The sequence below is a fragment of the Myodes glareolus genome, chromosome 17, assembly GCF_982192425.1.
Source record: "Myodes glareolus chromosome 17, mMyoGla1.1, whole genome shotgun sequence".
NCBI classification, from domain to species: domain Eukaryota; kingdom Metazoa; phylum Chordata; class Mammalia; order Rodentia; family Cricetidae; genus Myodes; species Myodes glareolus.
Genome location: NC_142042.1, coordinates 60,701,963 through 60,710,099, shown reverse-complemented (window position 1 = coordinate 60,710,099; position 8,137 = coordinate 60,701,963). Strand labels below are relative to the sequence as shown.

Genomic DNA, 8,137 nt, shown 5'->3' with positions numbered 1-8,137 from the left:
GGGTGTACACACATTCATGCTGAATTTTTTGTGTTTGTGTGTTTGAGTGCATGTGTGGTATATTGCATGTGTGGTATATTCATACCTTATCATGAGCACATGTATGTGTGTGTGTATGTGCGTGCGTGGTGGTATACCTTATCATGAGCACATACATGTGTGTGTGTGTGTGTGTGTGTGTGTGCATGCATGGAGTGGTCAAAGGTCAATATTGGGGATCTTTCTTAATTGATCTCCACCTTACTAAAAATAAAGAAGAAAGAAAAAGACAAATGTTGGGGCAGCAGTTACAAGCACTAACCTGGCCTGGATTCCCAGTACCCTGTGGCAACTCCCAAGCCTCTTTAACTCCTGTTCCTGGAGATCTGAGGCGCCTTTCTAGCTTCCAAGGACACCGGGAAGACACACAGAGCACAGACATACAGGCAGACACAGCCACGCACAAAGAATAAAAGAGACAAAACTTTAAGCAAAGCAATAGCAAATGTACTGCCTTTGGCGTGGAGTTTAAACAAGCTGCCCTAAGTCCCATGGCCGCAGGAGACACAGGAGGTGTGGAATTCAGTTTGGCTCCAGGCTCTGTGTTCTCAATAACCGTTTCTTCTCAGCACTTGTGCTGGATAGGTTTTTTTTTTTTTTTCCACTTGACCGTAACTAAGGTCATCTGGGAGGAGGGAACCTTAACTAAGGAGATGCCTCCGTCAGGTTGGCCTGTAGGCAGGTCTGTGGGGGCATTTTGATTAATGATTGATGTGGGAGGACCCAGCCCAGTGTGGGTGGTGCCATCTCTGGGCTCATGGTAATGAGATATTAGAGGAAAGCGAGCCTAATAAGCCGGGGAACAAGCCAATAAGCAGCGTTCCTCCACGGTTCTGCTTCTGCCTCCAGGTGCCTGCCCTGCCCTCCCTCAATGAGGCCTGAGCTCTGGACGCATAAGCCAAATAAAACCCTTTTCTCCCCCAGTTGCTTGCGGTGTTTATTGCAGCAATAGAGGATAAACTAAGACAGGACAATATCCGAAGGCTCACCACTGAACTCTTTCCAGGTCTTAGACTCATCACTTATTGGGCCAAGGCCTGCAACCCTAGATCTGTAGCCATCTCTGGAAGAAGGCTCCAATCCCAGAAATGCTGTGTTCAGAAGGTCAACATGGAGCAGGGTAAGATTTTCTTCCCGTCAGGCAGTTAGAATAGAAGGGCCAGTTGAATGTATTCTTTATTTCCCTTCTGTATTCTGTCACCTAGAGGTGATTCGAGAAAAAAAACCTCTAGCAGGACTCTGTGGATTGCTCAAAGATGGGCTGGAGAGGCAGCTCAATCAGGAACGTGCTGAGTGATTTCCTACTGCAATGCTAGCCATACAAGTATGAGGATCTGCGTTAGGTCCCCCCAAAACCTACTTAAAAAGCAGGACAACGCTAATGTTTATAATCCAGAGGTGGGGAAGTGGAGACAGGGGGAGCCCTGGTGATTCCTAGCCAGCTAGAGTAGCCTACTTAGTGAATGTCACACTCTGATCTGAGACATCCTAGCTTTAAAAAAAAAAATGTGGACAAAACAACAACACCCAAGTTGTGCTCATCAGAGGCACACACACACACACACACACACACACACACACACACACACACACACATGCGTGCCCTGATGCAGGGACTAGAGAAATGGCTCAGTGGTTAAGAATACTTGCTGCCCTTCAGATGATCTGATTTAGTTCCCACATCAGTGGCTCACACACTCCAGCTCCAAGGGATTTGAAGCCCTCTTCTGGCCTCCTTGAACATCACAGACATGTGGTATTCACTCACACAGACACAGACACACACACACACACACACACACACACACATACAGTGTAGTAAGTGGAGAATATATCTGGGTACTGTTAGAACAAAACCAGTGTTTATTACTCAAAATAAGAGCAGCCTGGGCAGAGTGGTGCACCCCTATAATCCCAGAAGACAGCCTACTCCCGCAAACTGTTCTCTGACCGCCACAAGTACACTGGAACTGAATCTTCTAACCGCTCCAGTTTATACATTTAGGGAAAATGCATCAAATAGTGTGGTAAACTGAGGAACAGAGAATGCAGACAATGTAAGACTAGAGAGGTCTTGAATTTCTTTTTTTCTTTTTTTACATTTCTTTTTATTATTATTAATCTTTATTATATAAATGAAAACAACTTTGGTTTTGAGACAGGATTTTTCTGTGTAACCCTGGTTATGCTAGAACTCACTCTGTAGACCAGGCTGGGCTCAAACTCAGAGATCCCCCTGCCTCTGCCTCCTGAGAGCTGGGATTAAAGGTGTGCACCACCACCACCTGGCTCTTTTTAATTTTTTAGCTGTATGAGTTTTTATCTGCATGTATGTATGTGCATGTATGCCTGGTGCCTGCAGAGGTCAAACGGGGCCTAGAACTGGAGTTACAGATGGCTATATGTGTGTGAGAACAGAACCTGATCCTCTTCAAGAATAATAGGTGCTCTTAATCTCAGGGCCCTCTCTCCAGCCTTCGAATTCCGTTTTCTAAGGTCTTTGATCTAGTTGGGTAGTACAAGGATCAGAGGTATTGAGACTACCCATGACGCCCAGTTTAGTTGATCCAGACTGTTCTTGTCCCATCCTGACCTTTCACTGGGTTTGGCCCTTTCTATTCTTTCTTTAGCTCGTTATGTAGAGAGAAAAGAATGAACAAACTCAGTACTGAGATTTTTCTGTGTACCGCTTGCTTGCTCATCTCCAGGCAACAGAGCGATGGAGCGAGAAAGACAGAACATGGGGACAGGATTGTGAATTCCACATGACCGAGTCTTGGGATGTCAAGTGAGGTCCATTCTCTGTCTTTTTTTGGGTGACGGAACCGCTGACTAGACGGACATCTTCAACTCAACTAAGTGTCAGCAAACAGGTTGGAAATGTCTGGCTAGGTGCTCACCGGGGCTATTTTTAACCTCCTGGGCAGACGGAGAGGGAAAGGGTTTCGGTTACTCAGAGAGGAGGTAAATTGAGGGGCTTCCTTTATATATCTCTATGGATGAAGACTCCTCCACTTAACATCCCTCCACCCGAATTCATGACCAGTCTTTGTGTCCTGCCCTGTCCCTTTCTCTCCATTGTCTTTCATCCTTGCCTCATCTTCCAGTTGCAGAAACTTTGCTTCCTGTTCCACACTCAGATTGTTTCCCCCTCCAAGACTCTGTAGAACAGTGAGAGTGGGGTTGGGCAGAAAGTGATGTCTCGTTTTCTCTCCATGGAGGAAGAGGTAGCCTGGTTGGGTGGCAGCTAAGTTCTACCTCCCTGCCAGGCCTGCAGGAGGGCTCCAAACTCTCCTGAAACCTCAGGGACCCTACTGTCCCTATTCTTAGGAATAGAATTCAAGACTGAAAACCCAGGTTTGGGCTTCATATGCCTTGAGAAAGTAGAAAAGATGCCCATGGAGGTCAGAGAGATTGAAAATGATGACATGTTGGTACTGCCGCCCAGAAAACTGGCTCCCATGGAGTTGGAAGAGCTGGGGCAGTGAGCCAAGGGCAAGCCTAAGAGATCCTGTCGACTATGGGCAGGGGGTCCTGGAAAGTGGGCATGGAGATGAGTGGGGAAGAGAAAGGTTATGGAACTTCTCAATGTGGTCTTCGTCTTCTCTTGGCCTTCTTTTTTAAACCGTGCATGAGTATCCTCCTCTCCTTTTGGTCCTTCCTGTGCCTCAGCATCTCTTCCCATCCGCTCTACCCTGTTTTGTGGTAAAGGAAGGAATCCTTGACACAGATGCTCCAAGGTTTCTGGGAAGCCTGCAGGGAAATGGAATTTCTGCTTGTGATAGATCCCAGCATAAACACACTGATTTGTGTTTCTCTTCCTGTATCTTGATTTTAGCTGAAGTTGACTAAATGAAGCACAAACAGAGGAAACGCTAAGCCAGAGGCAGAACACTAGCCAAAACAGCTTACTGAAGTTTTGAAGCCTGTAAAGTTCCTTCCTAAAGGTTTGAATTGGTTGAAAACATTGGAAACCATATTTCCACATTTTAGGGGCCTGGTGTGGCATTGCATTCCTGTAGTCCCAGCATTTGGAAGCATGAGACAGGAAGATTGATAGTTACAGGCCACAACTGGCAACACAAGCTGCTCTCAGATGTTGGATAGAGAGAGAAAGAGAGAGAGAGAGAGAGAGAGAGAGAGAGAGAGAGAGAGAGAGAGAGAGAGAAAGGGGGCAGGAAAAATGGCTCAGAAGTAATGGCACTTGCTACTGAGTTCAAGCCCCCAACCCATGTAAAGATGGAAGGAGAGAGCTGAGTTCCTAAAGTTGTGCCTTGAGCTCCATGTGCACTGTAGCAAAAGTGCACATGCGCTTGCACTTCCATGCAGCACACACACATGCGCACACACACACCCCAAAATCTAAGAAGGGGAAATCTCAGTACTAGGGAGGCTAAGATGGGAGGGTCAGGAGTTCAAGGCTATTCTCGGCTGTATAGCAAATTTCAGGTCAACCTGGGTTGCATAAGACATTATCTGTCACAAAAATAAATACACAGATAAAACAAGAGAAAAATTATTTGAAGTACCCCAAGGACTACAAGGATAAGTCTAAGTGAAAAGATCTCCTTGTACACAGCCACCTCTCCGGGCCAGACTCCATCCATCTCCTGAGAGCTCTGGAGACATTGCTGACACCCCTCGACAGGTGTGAGGGTGGTGGTTTGGACTGGAAAACAAGACTCAAACAGGATCCAGGCCAAGTAAGGGAGAGGTGAGGGGCTGACAGCAACCAGATCCAAGTATGGTCAGACAGGAAAAGGCATCTGGGTGCCAGGAGAGAGGCCTGGGGGAAGAAAATAGGCTTTGTGAAGCATTACTTCTCTTCTCGGAGAGGGACTGGCGCTCTCTCCCACACAGTGCCCATCTTTGCTTACTTCCTTTTACCACCCCGCCTGGCGAAAGCGTACACTCAAGGAAAAAACTTCCTCTCAAAAAAAAAAAAAAAAAAAAAAAAAAAAAAAAAAACGGTTGCTTCCCTGGCCATAGCAGAGAAAAGGAAAACAAACATCAAGGCTCCCCCAACCCCCATCCAAAGGGGACTGCAGGAGTCATCACCATGAGAAGAAAGAAAGACCTCCAATTTAGGCAGGGTATCTTTCTTTCTGGGTTCTTTTCTTTTCTGTTTTTGTTTTTGTTTTTTGTTTTTTGTTTTTTTTGTTTTGTTTTGCTGTTTTTGTTTTTTTGAGACAGGGTCTGTTGTAACCCAGGCTGACCTCAGACTCACTATAAAGTCAAAGATGATCTTGAACTCCTGGTTGTCCTTTGCCCTACCTTTACCTCGCAACCCCCTGGCCTTTGTTAGAGAGGTTTCATTTGCTGGCTGCAGCACCCCCCCTGGCCCTTGTTAGAGAGGTTTCACTTGCTGGCTGTGGTGCCACTTGCTTGTAACCCTACCCCAGCACCCAAGAGCCAGGCTATCAAATTTGAGACCAACTGGAGATCCTGTCTCAGAAAAAAAAAAAATTACCAAGAAGGCTAGGGAGGTGGCTTAGTCAGGAAAGTGCTTGGCATGCAGGTCCGAGGACCTAAGTGTGGTGTCCATTTCCTGCAATCCCAGGGCTGGGCACATGGACACGGTGGGTGACTGAGGTCAGTGTCCAGCCATCTTAGCCCTTCTTCAGAAACTCAAAGCCAGTGAGAAACCCTGTCCCAAAATACAGGTAGGTCATGTGTGAGAAATCATGGCACTTTAGGTGACTGCTACCCTTCATATATAGACATGCATGAGCACATGCATCTGCACATATATGAATATGTATGCAAATAAAACCTCACCCCTCACCACACCAAGATAGAAACACACCAAGAGTGATGCCACAAACCTAAAGCTCTAAGCCCAACACTTTTGCTGTTGTTTGGATCTTTCTTTCTTTCTTTTTCTTTTTCTTTTTCTTTTTTTTTTTTCAAGACAGGGTGTCTCAGTGTAGTCACCCAGGCTGTCCTGAAACTCACTTTGTAGATCGTAGACCAGACTGGACTCGAACTCATGAAGATCTGCTTACCTTTGCCTCCCAGGTGCTGAGATTAAGGGCATGAGCCACCATGCCCATTTTGTCTGTTTTTTTTTTTTTCCCCAACACTGGATCTCACTGTGTAGCTCTGGCTGTCCTGGAATTCACTCTGTAGATCAGGTTGGCCTTGAACTCACAGAGATCTGCCTGCCTCTGCCTTTCAAGTACTGGGATTAAAGGCGTGAATCACTACACCTGGCAATCCCAGCACGTTGAAAGCTGGGACAGAAGAACTATTCCATGTCCATGTCTGAGATGAGCCTGTACTACACAAGGAACCCCAGGCCTCTCTATGTCAAAGAAAACAAAAACAAGCCAGAAGTAGTGGTGTGTGCCTGTGATCTCAACATGAGGAAGATGGAGGCAGAGGGCTGGGGTTCAAGCACTGGGCAAGCAGCAGGGTACTGGTCAGGTAGCAGTTGGCTATTTTTTTTTTTTTCACTTCTCTGCTATAAACCCAGAAAAGCAGATGCATAGGATTGTGGCTACTCGGGGAGGGGAAGGAGTCTGAGCTGTAGGGAGCACAACCAGTAGCTGATGATCCTGGGATTAAAGAAGGTTTGGGAACAGAGAGTAGTCATAGACCCTGTAATCATGGAAGCCTTAACCTTGCTGGGCTTGTATGTAAGGTTAGATCAGTATGTGCCTACTAACTCCCTCTGAGTGAGCTGGCTGGCAGAAGAGACACATTAAATCCCACTGAATTAGGCAAAGCGTTCTCAGGGATAATACTAGAAACTAGAATTCTGCATGGGGATTTCAAATTCCCACATTCGTGATTTCCTTGGGGGAAACATGGGTCTCTGTAGGGGAAGAGTCAGTGGAGAAAAGGTCATCGCTAGCCTGGCCAGATTAGCCTGGCCAGATTACCTAACTGAACTATTCCTGTCAAGTTCATTTATCTCCTCGGTCTTCTGGCCAGGCATATTTGAGGACAGATAGGAAAGACCGATATCAGCGGCCCCTTCTTTGGTCTGAAATCTCTATGTTGTCCTTGCTCTGCGTCCTGACTTGCAGGTTGTGACTGTGACCTCTCTGCAGGGGTCTTCTGATTTTTTGGAATTGCTGATGCTCGGCTACTCTGGCTAGAAAGGTTCTTGGAGACAACTGGCGATGTGCCTGGTGTATCTTTAGCCTGCCTGGCTGAAAATAAGGCGGGGAGATCAAGGGGATTGAATGAGCTTGGCAAAATAGGCACACGCCCTGGTATTTGGAGGACAAAGATTGGAGTGACCATTTGGGATTGGTTGTACTGCTACTGCCTCAAAGACAAAATGCCATAAAAATCAGGTCATATTTGAACTCCGCCCTACCTGGAGTCTTGCTTTTCTTGGCAGGTGACCTTGTCGGATGTAACCAATAGCATGAGACGCGGCTCCATTCGTACCTTTGCAAGAGGATCCACGGCTACTCTACTGAGTGGTTGGGTTCTCTGGAGACGTCTAGTCCAAATTAATGTGTCAGACAAAAAGAAACTGAGGCACGTCTTGACTTTGTGAAGGGCACAAGACTATGGAGTAAGGAGACTAAAGCAAAGAGATGATGCTTCTCCTATCTGAGATGACGATGATGTTTCTCCTATCTGAGATGACAAAGATGCTTCGCCTGTCTGAGAGGACAATCATTACCCTTGACTTAGCTTTTTTGCTTGTTTGTTTTTGTTTTTGTTTTGTTTTGTTTTGTTTTTGTCTTTCCAGACAGGAGTTCTCTGTGTAGCTTTGGACCCTGTCCTGAAACTCGCTCTGTAGACCAGGCTGGCCTCAACTCACAGAGATCCGCCTACCTCTGTCTTCCAAGTGCTGGGATTAAAGGCATGCACCACCACTATCTGGCCTTGTTTTTTCCTAAGTCTTTTGAGACAGTGTGTCCTATACCCCAGCTTGGCTTCAAATTTCCCATGTAGTCAAGGGTTGTAGGCATATGCCACTGTGCTCGGTTTATATGGTGTTGGGGATAGAGACGAGGACTTTGAGCATGCTCGGCAAATGTTCTACCTACAGAGCTATACTCCCAGCTCCCCACACCCTGCTTCATTCTTGACCAGCCTACACCCTTCTTTACTTTCAAAGTTCAAACAACCATAA

The 8,137-nt window shown here is 46.4% G+C and overlaps 1 long non-coding RNA gene across 1 annotated transcript; it reads left to right on the top strand.

Moving 5' to 3' along the window:
• Nucleotides 1-927: 927 nt before the first annotated feature.
• On the top strand, nucleotides 928-7,877 carry LOC125409025 (uncharacterized). The gene is made up of 3 exons (XR_007234660.3): nucleotides 928-1,159; nucleotides 2,748-2,912; nucleotides 7,391-7,877. It is a non-coding gene; the product is annotated as an uncharacterized LOC125409025 (long non-coding RNA).
• The last annotated feature ends 260 nt before the right edge of the window (nucleotides 7,878-8,137 follow it).